This window comes from Gopherus flavomarginatus, chromosome 12 (assembly GCF_025201925.1).
Source record: "Gopherus flavomarginatus isolate rGopFla2 chromosome 12, rGopFla2.mat.asm, whole genome shotgun sequence".
Classification (NCBI taxonomy): Eukaryota; Metazoa; Chordata; order Testudines; family Testudinidae; genus Gopherus; species Gopherus flavomarginatus.
In genome coordinates this window covers 2,095,448-2,114,844 of record NC_066628.1, presented here as the reverse complement: position 1 = coordinate 2,114,844, position 19,397 = coordinate 2,095,448, and positions in this window count along the sequence as shown.

Below are 19,397 nucleotides of genomic sequence, written 5' to 3'. Positions count from 1 at the left end.
TATCAGCCCCCCAGTCCCTGTCAGCCCTGTCAGCCCCCTCCCGCCCCCATCAGCCCCCCACAGCCACCCCCAGCCAGGATTGTCCCCTCAGCTCTTCCCCCAGGTGATCTGCCCCACACAGTCGTGCCACCCCACACAGACAGCCCCTCAGCCGGGATCAGCCCCACATCCTGAGCCACCCCCCAGGCCAGGCTTCTCCCCACCCCCTGCAGCTCTGGCAGGGGAGCCCCCAAATCACAGATCCACCCCCCCCAGGTACTGAGCTGCCTGTCCCTGCACACACCCCTCCCTCCATCCCCCCCACACCCCTCCATCTATCCGTCCATCCCCCCACACACCCCTCCGTCCATCCCTCCTTCCCCACATCCCCCCTGCACCCCTCCATCCATCCCCCCATCCCCCACACACCCCTCCATCCATCCCCCCATCCCCCATCCCCTCCACTCCCCTCCCTCCATCCCCCATCCCCCACACACCCCTCCATCCATCCATCCCCCCATTCCCCCACACACCCCTCCATCCATCCCTCCTTCCCCATATCCCCCTACACCCCTCCATCCATCTCCCCATCCCCCACACATCCATCCATCCATCCCCCCATCCCCCATCCCCCACACACCCCTCCATCCATCCATCCCCCCATTCCCCCACACACCCCTCCATCCATCCATCCCCTCATCCCCCACACACCCCTCCATCCATCCCCCATCCCCCATCCCCCACACACCCCTCCATCCATCCATCCCCCCATTCTCCCACACACCCCTCCATCCATCCCTCCTTCCCCACATCCCCCCTACACCCCTCCATCCATCCCCTCATCCCCCACACACCCCTCCATCCATCCATCCATCCCCCCACACACCCCTCCGTCCATCCCTCCTTCCCCATATCCCCCCAGACCCCTCTGTCCATCCCCCCACCCCCCACACACACTCCTCCATCCATCCCCCCACACACCCCTCGGTCCATCCTCCCAGCGGGGTCTCACCTGCACTGGGGCTTCCGTCTGGGGTCCTACTTCTCTCTGGTCTGGGGGGATCATTAACGTAATTAATTAGCCAGCAGGGGCAGGAATCGCTAGTCAGCGGCCCTGTAATAACCTTAGTCCCAGATTTGGACCTTAGCGTCCAAAATATGGGGGTTAGCATGAAAACCTCCAAGCTTAGTTACCAGCTTGGACCTGGTACTTGCTGCCACCACCCAAAAAATTAGAGTGTTTTGGGGCACTCTGGTCCCCCTGAAAAACCTTTCCTGGGGACCCCAAGACCCAAATCCCTTGAGTCTCACAACAAAGGGAAATAATCCTTTTTCCCTTCCCCCCTCCAGGTGCTCCTGGAGAGATACACAGACACAAGCTCTGTGAATCCAAACAGAGTGAATCTCCCTCTCTGTTCCCAATCCTGGAAACAAAAAGTACTTTCCTATTCCCCCAGAGGGAATGCAAAGTCAGGCTAGCAATCCAACACACAAATCTCCCCTTGATTTCTTCCTCCCACCAATTCCCTGGTGAGTACAGACTCAATTTCCCTGAAATAAAGAAAAACTCCAACAGGTCTTAAAAGAAAGCTTTATATAAAAAAGAAAGAAAAAATACAAATAGTCTCTCTGTATTAAGATGACACAATACAGGGCAATTTCTTAAAAGAATATTGAATAAACAGCCTTATTCAAAAAGAATACAAATCAAAGCACTCCAGCACTTATATTCATGCAAATACCAAAGAAAAGAAAACCATAGAACTTACTATCTGCTCTCTTTGTCCTTACACTTAGAAACAGAAGACTAGAAAGTAGAACTACTTCTCCAAAGCTCAGAGAAAGCAGGCAGCCAGAAAACAAAGACCTTAGACACTCAATTCCCTCCACCCAAAGTTGAAAAAATCCGGTTTCCTGATTGGTCCTCTGGTCAGGTGCTTCAGGTGAAAGAGACATTAACCCTTAGCTATCTGTTTATGACACGCCCCCCAAATTGCAGACAGTGGGGAAGCTCACTGGCGGCGATTTCCTTCTAGAACTTGAAAATAAACAGATTAATACAACACATACACCTTTACATATACTCCTAAGTATATAACTAACAGACTTCTACATTTTAAGAACACTTTTTAACTACTGAATTCTGGGAAACTCTCACGGGAGAGTGCATCAGCAACTTTATTAGAAGCTCCTGTGATGTGTTGAATTTCAAAATCAAAATCTTGGAGAGCTAAACTCCAACGAAGAAGTTTCTTGTTGTTCCCCTTGGCAGTATGAAGCCACTTTAGTGCAGCATGGTCAGTTTGTAGTTGGAACCGCCGTCCCCAAACATATGGGCGTAGCTTTTCCAGGGCGTACACAATGGCATAGCATTCCTTTTCACTGACTGACCAGTGACTTTCCCTCTCAGACAGTTTCTTGCTGAGAAACACGACAGGATGGAAGTTGTGATCTGTTGCTTCCTGCATGAGCACTGCTCCTATACCACGCTCAGATGCATCTGTGGTTACTAGGAATGGCTTGTCAAAGTCCGGGGCCCTGAGCACAGGGTCAGACATGAGCGTTGCCTTAAGTTGGGTAAAGGCCTTTTGACACTCATCAGTCCACTTAACGGCATTTGGCTGGGTCTTTTTGGTCAGGTCGGTCAGTGGGGCAGCGATTTGGCTGTAGTGGGGTACAAATCGCCTGTAGTATCCGGCCAAGCCTAAGAAGGATTGGACCTGCTTCTTGGACCGTGGGACAGGCCACTTTTGGATAGCATCCACCTTGGCCTGTAGGGGGTTTATGGTTCCTCGACCCACCTGGTGCCCCAGGTAAGTCACTCTGTTTTGGCCTATTTGACACTTTTTGGCCTTAACAGTTAGTCCTGCCTGCCTGATGCGCTCAAAGACCTTTTCCAGGTGTAGTAGGTGTTCGGGCCAGGAGTCTGAAAAAATGGCCACATCATCGAGGTAGGCAACTGCAAATTCTCCCTGTCCAGCTAGTAGACCATCTACCAGCCTCTGGAAGGTGGCGGGTGCATTTCGAAGGCCGAAAGGAAGGACATTGAATTCATACACCCCCGCATGGGTGACGAATGCTGACCTCTCCTTGGCAGGTTCATCTAGCGGTACTTGCCAGTACCCCTTGGTTAAGTCTATTGTAGAGATGAACTGGGCACGTCCCAACTTCTCCAATAGCTCATCGGTACGTGGCATTGGATAGTCGTCCGGACGAGTTACCGCATTTAGCTTACGGTAGTCCACGCAAAAGCGTATTTCCCCATCTGGTTTGGGTACCAGAACCACTGGAGATGCCCATGCACTGGTAGATGAGCGGATTATACCCATCTGTAGCATGTTCTGGATCTCCCGTTCTATAGCAGCTTGGGCATGAGGAGACACTCGGTAGGGTGGGGTTCTGATTGGGTGAGCATTACCTGTATCAATGGAGTGGTATGCCCGTTCAGTCCGTCCTGGGGTGGCTGAGAACAATGGGGCGAAGCTAGTGCACAGCTCCTTGATTTGTTGCCGCTGCAGACGTTCCAGGGTGGTTGAGAGGTTCACCTCTTCCACGCCACCGTCTTTTTTCCCGTCGTAGTAGACACCGTCAGGCCACTCAGCATCCTCTCCCTGGACTGTAAACTGACAAACCTGTAAGTCTCTGGAATAGAAAGGCTTGAGAGAATTAACATGGTACACTTTAGGCTTTAGTGAGGAATTGGGAAATGCTATGAGGTAGTTTACAGCTCCCAGGCGCTCTTGGACCGTGAATGGCCCTTCCCATGATGCTTCCATCTTATGGGCCTGTTGCGCCTTCAAGACCATAACCTGGTCTCCTACCTTGAAGGACCGATCTCTGGCATGTCTGTCATACCAGGCCTTTTGCTCTTCCTGAGCATCCTTTAGATTCTCTCTAGCAAGGGCTAAAGAGTGTCGGAGGGTGCTTTGTAGGTTGCTTACAAAGTCCAGAATGTTAGTTCCTGGAGAAGGCGTAAACCCCTCCCATTGCTGCTTCACCAACTGTAATGGCCCCTTAACCTCGTGACCATACACAAGTTCAAATGGTGAGAACCCTAAACTGGGATGTGGTACAGCCCTGTAGGCAAACAGCAACTGCTGCAACACTAGGTCCCAATTATTGGAGAATTCGTTGATGAATTTTCGTATCATGGCCCCCAAAGTTCCATTGAACCTTTCAACCAGGCCATTGGTTTGATGGTGGTACGGGGTGGCAACCAAGTGATTCACCCCATGAGTTTCCCACAGTTTTTCCATGGTCCCTGCCAGGAAATTAGACCCTGAATCTGTAAGGATGTCAGAGGGCCAACCTACCCTGGCAAAGATGTCTGTTAGGGCCAGGCACACAGTGTTAGCCCTGGTGTTGCCTAGAGCGACTGCTTCTGGCCATCGGGTAGCAAAGTCCACTAAAGTCAGTACGTACTGCTTTCCTCTGGGCGTCTTTTTTGGGAAAGGGCCCAGAATATCCACAGCTACTCGCTGAAATGGGACCTCAATTATGGGGAGTGGCTGGAGAGGGGCCTTGACCCAGTCTTGAGGCTTACCCACTCTTTGGCATACCTCACAAGACCGGACATACTTGGCAACGTCCTTGCCCATCCCCTCCCAGTGGAAGGACTTCCCCAACCGGTCCTTGGTTCTGTTCACCCCAGCATGGCCACTGGGATGATCATGGGCTAAGCTTAAGAGCTTCCCCCGGTACTTAGTTGGAACCACCAACTGTTTTTGCGGCTGCCATTCTTCCCGGTGTCCACCAGAAAGAATTTCCTTGTATAAAAGTCCTTGGTCTATAACAAACCGGGATCGATTAGAAGAGCTGAGAGGCGGTGGGGTGCTCCGTGCCGCCGCCCAAGCTTTCTGAAGGCTGTCATCTGCTTCCTGCTCAGTCTGGAACTGTTCCCTTGAGGCTGGGGTCACCAGTTCTTCCTCAGACTGTGGACTTGGGCTTGGTCCCTCTGGAAGCGATGTAGGTGATGGGGTTGTTTCCGTTGCTGGTGAACCGCTCTCCGCTGGTGCACCTGAGGGTATTTCAGGCTCCGGCTGAGCCTTTTGGGTATGGCTGTCTGTTGCTTCTGCCAGTTCTGGCTCGCTGGCGCCCTCTGGCGTTGAGTTTGAAGATGTGGTTGCACTTGCTGGTGCTGGTTGCTGTTCCAGTTCCGGGCCTGGGACTGGAGATGCTGTGGCTGTTTCAGTGGTTGGCATGGAATCCGGGTCCACTACCTCTGTCTGGGTCTCTGGTAACACAGACGGGGCCTCTGTGGACGGTTCAGGAACAGGAATGGGTCTGGAAGCTTGCCTGGTTTGGCTACGTGTAACCATTCCCACTCTCTTGGCCCGCCTCACCTGGTTGGCCAAGTCTTCCCCCATTAGCATGGGGATAGGATAATTGTCATAGACTGCAAAAGTCCACATTCCTGACCAGCCTTTGTACTGGACAGGCAGTTGAGCTGTAGGCAAGTCTACAGCTTGTGACATGAAGGGGTAAATTGTAACTTTGGCCTTTGGGTTGATGAATTTGGGGTCAACGAAGGATTGGTGGATAGCTGACACTTGTGCCCCCGTGTCTCTCCACGCAGTAACCTTCTTTCCGCCCACTCTCAAATTTTCCCTTCGCTCCAAGGGTATTTGAGAGGCATCCGGGCCTGGGGATCTTTGGTGTGATGGTGGTGTAATGAATTGCACTCGCATGGTGTTCTTGGGACAGTTGGCCTTGATATGTCCCAGTTCATTACACTTAAAGCATCTTCCATCTGATGGGTTACTGGGCCGAGGTGAGTTACTGGAGACTGGTGAGGTTGAAGGGTAGGGTATCTGTGGCTTTACTTGGGTGGTATGTGGGGTCTTTGGCTGTCCTCGGTTGTAGGGTTTATGGTCTGTGTGCCCCCTGGGGTAATCGTTCCCCTTGACAGTAGCTTTCTTGCTTTCTGCCAGTTCCATCCATTTGGCTCCAATCTCCCCCGCCTCAGCGATATCTTTGGGATTTCCATCTTGTATGTACCGTGTGATGTCTTCAGGAACACCATCCAAGAACTGCTCCATTTGTATGAGGAGGTGCAGTTCTTCCAAGGTTTGAATGTTGTTTCCTGTTAGCCAGGCCTCATAGTTTTTTGCAATGTAGTAGGCGTGTTTGGGAAATGACACCTCTGGTTTCCACTTTTGGGTTCTGAAGCGCCGACGGGCATGATCTGGGGTTATCCCCATCCTGTATCTGGCCTTGGTTAGAAAAAGTTTATAGTCATTCATTTGGTGCTTAGGCATTTCAGCTGCCACCTCTGCTAAAGGTCCACTGAGCTGTGACCTCAATTCTACCATGTACTGGTCTTCGGGAATGCTGTACCCAAGACAGGCTCTTTCAAAATTTTCCAAGAAGGCCTCGGTGTCATCACCTGCCTTGTAGGTGGGAAATTTCCTGTGCTGTGGAGCAATATTTGGCGCCGGGTTGTTAGGGTTGGCTGGCACAGGCAGCCCAGCTTTTGCCAACTCCAGTTCATGTTTTCTCTGTTTTTCCTTCTCTTCATTCTCTTTTTGTTGTTTTTCCATTTCTCGGTGGTGGTTTTCCATTTCTCGGCGGTGGGCCACCTCTTCTTCTTCTAGTTTTCTTTTGTGTGCTGCCTCCTTGGCTGCCTCTTTGGCTGCCTGATCTCTTTGGTAGGCTGCCTGTTCTCTTTGGTAGGCTGCCTCTTTGATCTGTTCTTCTCTTTCTTTCATCTCCATCTCTTTTTGTTTTATTTCCAGTTGCTGTTTGTGTTTTTCCATCTCTCGCCTGTGTTCAGCTTCTTTGATTTGTTCTTCGGCGTCAATTTTTGCCTTAGAAGTCATGGTTCCTGTTTTCTTGTGTTGGGGTGCCCTCCGGTGTTTATCTTCTGAACTGCAGGTTCTGTTGCCTCCTGAAGTCTGCCTAGCAACAGTGCTTTTTTCCTTTTCTCTTTCTAGCTAATGTTCAATGAAGGGAAACCAGAAAAACCACTTTATTTGCATGCCTATAAGTGCTGGTACTTGACTCCTAATGGGAGGGCTATTGTGTGACAAAAGACTGTTAATAGTCCTTAACGACTTCTGCTTAACATGCAAGCCACAAACTGCCAGAGAGAGCAGAAAAAAAATTTCTCTCTGGTTCCCTTTTAAAACCAAACTGTTTCTCTCTGCTAAAAAGCCCTTAGCAGAGAAACGAAAAATATAATATTTCTACTGGCTTCTGGATTCTGTCTATCTCCCACCAGCTGCCGCCATGTAATAACCTTAGTCCCAGATTTGGACCTTAGCGTCCAAAATATGGGGGTTAGCATGAAAACCTCCAAGCTTAGTTACCAGCTTGGACCTGGTACCTGCTGCCACCACCCAAAAAATTAGAGTGTTTTGGGGCACTCTGGTCCCCCTGAAAAACCTTTCCTGGGGACCCCAAGACCCAAATCCCTTGAGTCTCACAACAAAGGGAAATAATCCTTTTTCCCTTCCCCCCTCCAGGTGCTCCTGGAGAGATACACAGACACAAGCTCTGTGAATCCAAACAGAGTGAATCTCCCTCTCTGTTCCCAATCCTGGAAACAAAAAGTACTTTCCTATTCCCCCAGAGGGAATGCAAAGTCAGGCTAGCAATCCAACACACAAATCTCCCCTTGATTTCTTCCTCCCACCAATTCCCTGGTGAGTACAGACTCAATTTCCCTGAAATAAAGAAAAACTCCAACAGGTCTTAAAAGAAAGCTTTATATAAAAAGAAAGAAAAAATACAAATAGTCTCTCTGTATTAAGATGACACAATACAGGGCAATTTCTTAAAAGAATATTGAATAAACAGCCTTATTCAAAAAGAATACAAATCAAAGCACTCCAGCACTTATATTCATGCAAATACCAAAGAAAAGAAACCATAGAACTTACTATCTGCTCTCTTTGTCCTTACACTTAGAAACAGAAGACTAGAAAGTAGAACTACTTCTCCAAAGCTCAGAGAGAAGCAGGCAGCCAGAAAACAAAGACCTTAGACACTCAATTCCCTCCACCCAAAGTTGAAAAAATCCGGTTTCCTGATTGGTCCTCTGGTCAGGTGCTTCAGGTGAAAGAGACATTAACCCTTAGCTATCTGTTTATGACAGGCCCAGACTCCCAGCTCAGCCAATAGCCAATTAGAAGAACAAGTAGCCCATTTTAATCCGTTCCCAGGAAGAGCCAATAATCAGTTCTTGGCACCAGCATAAATCAGCCGCCAGTAGCCAGGGCTCAGCAGCAGCCAGCACGGCCAACACTCGCCAGTAGCCACTGAGCACGAGTCGGTAGCCAGCCGGTAATCGCCAGTCACCAACGGTCTGTGAGCGGTGAGCGGTAGCCGACGGGGAGTGGTAGCCAGGAATTGACCATTAGTCGCCAATAGACAACTCTGGGCAGAAGCCATTAGCCAATGGGCAGCAGCCAGTCGTCAATAACCTTTAGGCAATAATCAGGAGCCATTTGTCAGTCGCTGGTAGCCAGGAATCCAGCAAGAATCTTTAGCCAAGAACCAGGAGCCAAAACTCGACAATTGGTCGCCAGTGATCAGCAGATAATAATAAATATTCAGTAGCCAATAATCAATAGCCAGGAGCCAATTATCAGTCAGTAGCCAGTAATCAATAGCCAATAATCAATAGAATTAATCAGTAGCTAATAATAGTGAATAATCAATAACCAGGAGCCAATTGCCAACCAGAAGCCAATAATCACTAGCCAATAATCAATAATAAGTAGTCAATAGCCAATCAGTAGCTAATGATCACAAATAATCAATAACCAGGAGCCAATTATCAATCACTAGCTCGTAAGGTCCCCAGTTAGTGGTCAGGGTCAATGTCAGGATCCCTGGTGAGGGGTAGGGACAGGGTTGGGGTCTCTGGTTGGGGATGGGGGTAGCATTAGGGTCTGTGGTTGGAGCTTGGGGTTCAAGGCTGGGCCTGAGGGTCGGTGTCTCTGGCAGCCCCCCCTCAATCTCCCTGTGACGGCCTGTGACCTCACTATTCACCACTGTTGTGTAATTAGGAGACGTTTTGCGCAAAGTGCGCCTTGCGAGATCTCGTTGTAGAAGTCGGGATCTGCTCGACAGGCCCTTCTGGTCGGACTGTGTGTGCTACCGGCGGGTGTGATGTGGCGTTTGTCTGCGCATGTTACTGAAACACGTCGTGAGATTGAGAACACCCACGAGGAGCCTTTCAGGTACGACAGGCTACAGGCCAAACAAGGCTAACGGCTCAGTGAGAAAACACTGAAACGCTGGTGAAAGTGCAGCCGGGAGGCTAGTGGCAGAGACCCTGCGTGTAACGGCAGCTGAGTGTGTCCCTGTGAGTGTGAAACGCTGGTGAAAGCGTAGCCGGGAGGCTGGTGGTCAGAGACCCTGCGTGTGACGGCAGCTGGGCGTGTCCCTGCAGGTGTGAAACGCTGGTGAAAGTGCACCTGGGAGGCTAGTGGCAGAAACCCTGCATGTAACAACAGCTGGGTGTGTCCCTGTGAGTGTGAAACACTGGTGAAAGGGCAACCAGAACGCTAGTGGCAGAGACCCTGCGTGTAACGGCAGCTGGGTGTGTCCCTGTGAGTGTGAAACGCTGGTGAAAGCGTAGCCGGGAGGCTGGTGGTCAGAGACCCTGCGTGTAATGGCAGCTGGGCGTGTCCCTGTGAGTGTGAACGCTGGTGAAAGGGCAGCCAGGAGGCTAGTGGCAGAAACCCTGCGTGTAATGGCAGCTGGGCGTGTCCCTGTGAGTGTGAAATGCTGGTGAAAGTGCAGCCGGGGGGATTTGCAGCTCAGTGCGAGGGGGAGCCCAGGCTGGTGGGTTGGGGGGCTCAGTGGTGCCCCAGTTCCAGGGGGGCCCCGTCCCACTCACCTCGTCTCTTGTGGCAGATCAAAATCAGGGCAGCAGCTGCGCCAGTGACCCCCATGGCGGCGCCTAGGCCCAAGCTGAGCGCGCCCGCACGGGGGGGGCGGTGGGGGGGGGCCCTGTCGGGAGGGGAGGGAAGAAAAGAAGGAATGAGACAAAACGGCCGGAGAAGGGGGGAAGGTGGCGCCAACCCCTCCCCTCCCCTCCCCTCCCCTCCCCTCTTCATTTGGTCCTTTCTTCCTCCCTTCGTTTGTCGCTCCCTCAGCCTCCCCCAGCTCCCTCCATCCCTCCCCCCCTCGGCCTCCCCCGGCTCCCCCTGTCCCCCCCTCGGCCTCCCCCGGCTCCCCCCATCCCTCCCCTCGGCCTCCCCCGGCTCCCCCTGTCCCCCCCTCGGCCTCCCCCGGCTCCCCCCATCCCTCCCTGTTGCAGGCACAGAGGGTGCCCAGGGCAAGCAGCAGTGGTTCGTGCCCGGAGTGCTTAGCGCCAATGAACACACCAGGGTGGAGAAGGAAGCAAAGTTGATTTGAGATCTCAAAGCGCTGCTGGGAGACTTGACATGCCTCAGATCCAGCCCCCTACACAAGCGGCTTTTCCCTTTTTATACGTTTTTTTTTCTCTTTCTTCTTTCTCCCCCGCCCTCCTCCTCCTCCTCCTTCCTCCTCCCCCTGTAGCAATTACGTAAGCGCAGGTGCATTAAATAATCTTGGCGGCGGCAGCTCGTTAGTAAGTTTTCCTTCTGCAAGTTATCTTGTCCTCCTGCTAAAGGTGCACAGGCCTCATTATTTCTGCTTTAGACCAGTTAGAACTGTTGCAACTGATAACGGCTGTTACACCTGGCCTTTTAGGTCCATTAAAGTTCAAACATGGAGGGACTCTTGTCTGCTGAGGCCTAAAACCAGGAAGGCTCCATACCCTTGTGGCCTTCCACCCTCCCGAGTTACGTAGGGTTATGCTTAGTGACACCAACATCCCCTCGGCTCCCCCCATCCGTCCCCTCGGCCTCTCCCAGCTCCCCCCGTCCGTCCCCTCGGCTCCCCCGGCTCCCCCCATCCGTCCCCTCGGCCTCCCCCGGCTCCCCCCGTCCATCCCCTCATCACTTTTACACTTGTTCTTTCGTTTCTTCGTGACTCGGCCCCTCTCTCCGGCCCGTCTCTCGGGCGCTCCCCAGCTGCGATTCTGCCTCTGCGTCTTCCCCCCCACCCCGTCTTTCGCAGCTCACCACGCGCCCCGCAGCCTGCGCTGACTCCGCCATCAGCCTCGCCCTCAAACCAGCCACAAAGAACACCCTAGAAATAACAATAATGGCCCCACTTCCCCCTTTTCTATCTGGAGACCCCCCTGGTCTAACCACTAGTCCCCACTCTCCTCCCAGAGCCAGGGAGAGAACCCGGGAGTCCTGGCTCCCAGCCCCCCCCTGCTCTTACCACCAGCCCCCACTCCCCTCCCAGAGCCGGGGAGAGAACCCGGGAGTCCTGGCTCCCAGCCCCCCCCGCTCTAACCACCAGCCCCCACTCCCCTCCCAGAGCCGGGGAGAGAACCCAGGAGTCCTGGCTCCCAGCCCCCCCGCTCTAACCACCAGCCCCCACTCCCCTCCCAGAGCCAGGGAGAGAACCCAGGAGTCCTGGCTTCCCACCCCCTGCTCTAACCACCAGCCCCCACTCCCCTCCCAGAGCCGGGGAGAGAACGCCGAGGGGGTGGCCAGATGGCGATTGTCCAAGCACCAGGCCTCCCTCGCCCGTGTCCCTCGCGTTTCTTAGAGGCGACGGCCAGTAGACGATGTTCGGCCCTCGAGCCTGGTCTCCTCCCAGCACCCAACTGCACCCAGCTACCGCCGGCTCCTCCTTGGCCAACGCGGCTTCCAGGGCGGCCCCCAGGCTGGAGGTGACAATCCACCGCTTCCCTTGGTGGGTCTTTCCAAATGTCTGTCCCCCTCACCCCTAAACACTGGAGCCTTATTTCTCATGGGAACGTGTCCGACGTTCATTTCCTCCTCTGGGTCCCGGGCTGCGCTTTGCTGGCAGGAGAAGGAGCCGTTCGGGGCCACGTGTGGTCGCCCGGAGAAGGTCCCCTCTGGATCTTCTGCCAGGGCGCTGAACGGATACAGCTCCTCACGTCTGCCGCTCTCAGGCCAGGCGTGTTCCTCCCACCCTCCACCGCGCGCGCGGCCGCCCTCTCTAAGGTCTCCACGTCCGCGTCTTGCCGGACAATCCCCGACCGGAGCTGCAGGGTCCGAGCGCTGCCCCGTCCACCACGGCCGTGGGGAAGCTGTTCCCAAGGTTAATGACCCCTCGACTGTTAGACTGAGCCGTGTCCCTGGCCTGAATTCGTCTGGCTTCGGCGTGGACCTTATTCAGCCGCTGTCTGTGGATGGAGGAGCCCTCAGATAGCAGAGATCTCCCTCCGTCGCCGCCTTCCCTCGGCTAAAGCCACGTTTAGCGCCCGGCCCTGGGCCTTCCGCCACGTGCACGTCTTCTCCAGAGCAAACGCACAAGACGCCCCAGGGACGGTGTTGCCAATTCTGGCGATTTTATCCCGACAGCTGGTGTTTTTCCACAACTGGCTATCGCTGTTGGGTGGCTACAGAACATGGTCAGCTGTCGTTTACCAAACCCCCCCAAAAACGGTTTCTAGCCCTTCGGGTTGCGGAGAAAACCCAGCAAATGCGAGAGCGAAATATCTGTTTTCCCCAACAGAAAATCTTCGACACGAACGGAACCGCTTTGCTCGGGCCTCTTTCAGTTTTGCTTCGTTCGCAGCACACGAGGGGTTCCTGGCTGAACCCCGCAAATCTGGGGTGAGATTCGAGTGTAACAGAAAAGCCTTTTCCCACCAAAAAACTTTTTGATGGAAGGTTTTTATGGACCCGCACGACTTGGAAAAGGAGAGGGAACGACAGACAACTCCCAGGTGGATTCGTTTTTACAGACGGGATTTTTTTCAAAGTCCGGCTCATGATTCACGGCAGAGCCTGGCTTGTGCTGGCACGTGGGAATTGGCCACTTTAAAACCAGGGTTATGAACCAGCTCCGGTGGAAACAGCTTCGCTTGCTCACGACTCTTATTGCCCGAACGCTGGTGCATAATGTTCAACTGAAGAGACAATGTGTCCCGTCCAAGTCACTGAGCAGCACGGCTACACCCAGCCACCGTTTAACCTCCCCAAAACTCATGAGATTTGCCTAAAATTCACAAGATTTAGAAAAAAAGACAAAATCTTTGGCTTTCTCTCTTTTGTGGGTTCAGAATTCCCATTTTGAATGTTTCTCCACAATGCAAAGTGCTGGAAATTTGCTGGGGGGTTTAAAAGACAAATTGGCCGTTCCCTGTAGACGTGCAGAAGCCGGAGCTTCCAGGAAAACACCAAACAGCGTCACAATCAAATCGGGAGCTGGCAAGTTGAGACTAAAACTGGCAATTTCTTTGCCGCCCTGAAAATTGGCTGGGGAGAATTGTTCATTTCTGCAAGATGTTCCCATTTCTCATTCAGCAACAGTCGTGGGTCAGACCCCCAAAAATGTGAATTAAATGAAGATGAAAGAATCCAGATTAGATTAAGATTAAGTCAGATCGTCCCCGTTTACACAGTCACGCAGGCGGGATTCTGCTCACGACATTAACACCAGACTTGGTCCGTCTTTTCCAGGCACCTTTTAGGGGAATCATTTGGGGGGTTTCGTCAACTTCCGTTGCTTTTTATTCCCACCCCGAAAACATCTGGTTTCCAAAATGAAAAACATCGTTCAGCAAAAGGGATTTTCCAGGGACATTTTTCGGCAGACAATGTTGGGGTTTGGGGTTTTCTGGGTTTTGGAAACAGCGAACGGCTGGTTGCCAAGGAGGGAATATTTACGCAGCTTTGGGGGATTTTCACTCCTTGGTTGGGGGAATCGGTTCATGTTTTCCCTACATTCATTGAGGAAACATTGAGAGGTTTTTCCACCCAAGAGTCAACGCCCCGAGTGCCCCGTGGGGCTCGGCAGCGGCTCCCGGTCGGCCCCGTAACGGCTCTTCCCTCGCCCGGCACGTCTGACTTTCAAAAAGCCAAATATGATTTGGGGGGAGCAAAGACTGGGGGGAAAATCAAAAAACCTTGAGGTGAAAACCAGGAACATGGGAGGTTTTGTCTCTTTTCCCCGGGCGCCACGTGTCAGTGCAGCCGCGTCGGGACCCGCTCGGGGTGTCATGGGGGCGGAGAGCGGCTAGAGGGGGACACATCAGACCAGGGGGGGCGAATTCCCTCCGGACGGGGCTTTGGCGATGTCGTAGCCGGGATGATGCCACTGGGCCAGGGGTCCTGGCTCCAATGGGCTGATGGGGCGATTGCCCCCCCCGGGAGGAGGGGAGTGGGGGAGGGGGGGATGAAGCGATAACCCAGGAGGGGATATAGGGAATTCCCCACACCTGGGAGAGGCTGAGGTGGGACCCCACTCCGGGGCGGGGGAAGGGACAATTGTGCCCGGGGTCCATCCCCAGCTGCAGGACCCTGGGTGGGGGGCAGGAGGGGCAGGGTCCCCCTTACCGGAGCAGGTGAGCAGAAGGCAGAGCCGGCGCAGAGCCGTGGTGCCGGGAGCACAGGGGTCCTGGAGTGACACCCCGACCCCGCGGGGCGGCAGGATCCAAGCAGCCCCCACCGGAAGTGAGTCACAGAAACCAGAGCGAGTGGGGCCCAGAGAACCACGCCTACGCTGGGCCGGAAATCTTCCCCCCAGCCAGGCCCCTCTGCCCCCAGCCTGCCGGTGCCCCTCACTCCCGACCCGCAGCCCCTGCCAGCCCAGCATCTGCTCCAGCCCTGCCGGTGCCCCTCACTCCCGACTCGCAGCCCCTGCTAGCCCAGCCCTGCCCCACAAGCCCTGCCGGTGCCCCTCACTCCCGACCTGCAGCCCCTGCTAGCCCGGCCCTGCCCCACAAGCCCTGCCGGTGCCCCTCACTCCCGACCTGCAGCCCCTGCCAGCCCAGTGTCTGCCCCAGCCCTGCCGGTGCCCCTCACTCCTGACCCGCAGCCCCTGCCAGTCCAGCCCTGCCCCCCCAGCTCTGCCGGTGCCCCTCACTCCCGACCTGCAGCCCCTGCTAGCCCGGCCCTGCCCTGCACAGCCCTGGGAGGAAGAGGTGTCCCAGGTGAAGAGGGGGCTGGGCTGCCTCAAGGAGGTGGGACTGACGGTAAAAGCTGGAAAGTGCAAGGGGGGACAGCAGAGGTGTTGTGTCTGGGCCACAAAGTGGGGAGCGGCTGCCCAAGCCCAGAGCTGGCAAAGGCCAAGATGGGGGCTCTTAACCAAGGGAGCCCGAATCGCAGCCCAGAGTGCTGGGAGAAGACCCCATCCCAGTTTGAACCCCAGGGGTACTGGGGTGGCAAAAGGGTTTGGGCCACATAAACCTTCCCACCTGCGGCCTGCAAGTGCCATCACGCACACCCGACCTAAGGGAGGGCGTGAGACTGGACTGTCCTGGTGTAACTCAGACCAAGGGATGGGAGAGATGCTGGGGCATCCATGGGAACGTTGGTGGGTTCGAACTTCCCCAGGTCACTGGCTGGAGTGACCTCGCTCAGTTCGGTCTCGAAGGGGGGAGAGATGTGACGAACTGGGAACGTTCTTAATGTTTGCTCTGAATACTGTGCTGGTGCCTCAGTTTCCCCTCTGCAGTTCTCAAGTATCTGGCAGAGCAAAGGGCCAGTGCACCTAAATGCCTGGCACTCTGTCTCCTAGCAACTGATGGCCTGGGCCCCCCCCTGCAAAGGTGCCAGCTGAAGGTGTTGGAGACAAAGGGATCAGGTGACCTCCTGGCCCCGAACAGGAGCTGAGCAGAGAGGAGGGGCTGGAGAGTGAGTCAGTTTGGGGCTGGTTGGGGACGAGGAGTGAAGTGCAGACGTGGGGGGTCTGGCTCACTGCCCCCTAGAATGGACCCGGCCGAGGGGTCCGGTTCTCTGTACCTACAAGCTCTGTTTTAGACCCTGTTCCTGTCATCGAATAAACCTCTGTGTCACTGGCTGGCTGAGAGTCACGTCTGACTGCAAAGTGGGGGTGCAGGACCCTGTGGCCCCCCCAGGACCCCACTGGGGTGGGCTCGCTGTGGGAAGCGCACGGAGGGGCAGAGGATGCTGAATGCTCCAAGGAGAGACCCAGGAGGTGAAGCCGTGGGAGCTTCTTGCCCTGAACAAGTCTGCTCCGAGGGAGAGGAGGCTCCCCAAAGTCCTGACTGGCTTGGTGGGGAGCAGTTCCAGAGCATCGCCCGGGGACTCTGTGACAGAGAGGTAATGCCCAGGCGAGGTAAAGCTGTGACATTATTGATATAATCTGGGACCATATAGAACATGGGTTGCAACCAAGGTCCTGTAGTGGCACCAAATCTTATGTAAAGGGGGTCATATAAGGTGTCTAAGACCAGGTTACGGGTTACTGGTTATGATTATGCTGTCTGTATGTCTGTATCATTTTGTAGTTGAAGTTATAAGTATTGGCTCTATACTGTCTGTATTTCAAATTGGTGCTGCAGTTCTGGGAAACACCCCAGATGAGTTGGTGTTAGCTCTGCCCAGCCTGCTTGATGGCCCATTAAGGACCATCAGCTACACAGTTGACCCATTGAGAGGAGGCAGATACGCCTTGTAACTCAGCAGGGTGTGCAGGGACTTGCCCATGTGACTCCAGACTCCATTTTGCTGTAATTTTCCACAGCAAGACGTGTTCTTACACCTGGAAGTGCCTATATAAGGCTGATACGTCATCTCCATCTTGTCTTCAATCCTGCTTCCTACCTCTGGAGGGACTTTGCTACAAGCTGAAGCTCTACACAAGGGACTGATGACCCATCCCAGCGGGGGATGTTCTCCAGAGACTTGATTTGAACCTGCAGTTTACTCCATCACTGCTACAAGCCTGAACTAAGAACTTTGCCATCACTGTATGGAATTGATTCCATTTAACCAATTCTAGCTCTCAGCTCTACCTTTTCCCCTTTATGAATAAACCTTTAGATTTTAGATTCTAAAGGATTGGCAACAGCGTGATTTGTGGGTAAGATCTGATGTGTATATTGACCTGGGTCTGGGGCTTGGTCCTTTGGGATCGAGAGAACCTTTTTCTTTTCCTGGGGTGTTGGTTTTCATAACCATTCATCCCCAGGATGGGTGGCACTGGTGTGACACTGGGAGACTGGATTGTCTAAGGAAATTGCTTGTGTGACTTGTGGTTAGCCAGTGGGGTGAAACCGAAGTCCTTTTTGTCTGGCTGGTTAGGTTTGCCTTAGAGGTGGAAAAACCCCAGCCTGGGGCTCTGACTGCCCTGTTTGAGCAATTGGTCCTGAATTGGCACCTCAGCTGGGTCCCGCCAGAACCGCATCGTCACAAAAGCCAAGGGGAGGTAACGCCCGTGCGAGGTAACACCCATGCGAGGTAACACCCATGCGAGGTGATGCCCGTGCGAGGTAATGCCAAGGGGAGGTAACACCCATGTGAGGTAACGCCCAGGGGAGGTAACAGCCAGGGGGGCTCTGGTGACTCCCGTCTCTCTGTCCCCCCCGCAGGGGCGAATTACACCGTCTCAGCCCGGCTGCTGGGGGAGGCCCGCGACGCCCGGCTGATCCAGCTCCTGGCCCTGGATGGCGCCGGCGGCCTGGTGGGCACCGCGCAGCTGAACCAGAGCATGGACGCCAGCAGGAATCTGCTGGGCCTGGCGCCCATCAGCTTCCAGCTGCCGGTAGGGACCTGCCCTGGGGCGCCCCGATGTCCCCCCCCGCCAAGCCAGGCCCCCCCTTCAGCTCTGTTCTCCGCCCCCCCACAGGCCACGGGCTCCTCTTCACCCACCTCCGCCCCAACCCCCTGGCCACCGAGTCGGTGCAGGTCCGGGCCCTGGACGGGCAGAATGTTGAGTGTCCCGGGGGGGCTAATCCCACCCCACTCCCGTCTCCGTCCGCCATCCTGCCCCTCTGCCGCTCACCCCACTGCCAACTGCCCCCCATAGCCCCTCCCCTGCTCTAACCCACTAGAAACCCCCCCTCCCCTCTCCGAGCCAGGAAGAGATCCCAGGAGTCCTGGCTCCCAGCTCCCTCCCCCCAGCCTGGCTCTATATCACCAGACCCATTGCCCCTCCACCCACCAGCTGCCCCGTCCAGCCCCCTCCCCAAAGACCTGCCCCACCCTGTCCCACTTCTCTCCTCCATAGCCCCTCCCCCTCCCCAATGCTCCGCCCCATTTCTCCCCCCACCCCCTCACCCCCTCTGTGGCCCCCCCAGGCACGCTGCTGCCGGGCACGGTGACGCGGCTGGCGGTGCTGCTCGTGAACGACGGGGCCAAGGTCACGTTCACCTTCTCGGTGACCGACGAGCTGGGGCTGCTGCAAGGGTACGACCCCCCTGGGGGGCACCTGGGGTCCGGCGCCAGCGTCGTCCTCAGCGGGACCTTCGCTGCCCCCGCCAGCCACGCCGGCTTCTCCTCCAGGTGAGGACCCCAAGCCCCTCGCAGGGCCAGGATGGGGGCCCAGGATCCCCCAAGTCCCTCATGGGGCCGGGTCGGGGGCTGGGCCAGGGGCACAGGATCCCCCAAGCCCCTCGCGGGGCCAGGCCGGGACCTGGGGGAATCTCACCCATTTGGAGAGGCCGAAAAGCAACATTTTGACACGTTTTGGGGGCATTTGGGGGGCATTCTGGGCAATTTGCAGACAGTAAAAGGGGAAAGAAATTCGACTGGCCCAGTGTGGCGGGGGCGGGGGGAAGTTCATGAGAAATCTGAGCTGAAATTGGCCCCAAAAGAGAAAACCAATTTTCACTGACCATGGGGGGCAGGGAACCAAAATCTGAAGGGACTTCTGGTGTTTCGGCCAAAAGGTTTTGAAAACATCAGGGCAGAATTGGGGCGAGGGGGGAGGCTCAGAAATGTTCAGCTCAAATCTCGGCTGCTGTTTGAAATTGCCAGGAAACGTGTGGCCGGAATCCCAACCGCGGCAATGGAAATGTTCAGCTCCATCTGGAAAATCTGGACCATTTCGGCGCCGGCGTTGCAGCGTTGCCAAGGACGCCGGCCCGTTCCGCCGCGTTGTGGACGAATGGGAGGGAGGCTGCGGGAAAGTCGCACGGATTTTTCAGGGGGGTCAAAATTTCCACTAGAATTTATTTCGGGGCCTGGCTGATTATTGGTTATTGAGCCCCAGTTACTGGCGGCTGATTCGCAGTCCCCGATCTCTCCGCAGCGGGGCCTCCCCCCAGGTCTCGAGGGTCGCTCCCCGGCTGTGGTGTAGTGATCATTGATCTCAGGTGCTGCGGGCGGATTTCTGTCCCCTCCCGGCAGGTGACAGACGAGAACCCCCCAACCCACCGGCTGCTGGTGCTCTCCATGCCCTGCGCGGGCAGCGTCCAGCACGACCCCGACTGCGCCCGGCACATCTGGACCATGAGATTTCACGTGGTCGATGCCGAGAGTCCGGTCACAGTCCGGGTCGGCGCCAACCCCTCCGGTCTGAGCTGCCACCGGCGGGGCCCCAGCGCAGACGAGGGCCTCGTGTGTGACTATCGGTGGGTAATGGGCCCGGTGCCCCTCACTCCCGACCCGCAGCCCCCTCGTCCCACCCCAGCTCTGCCAGTGCCCCTC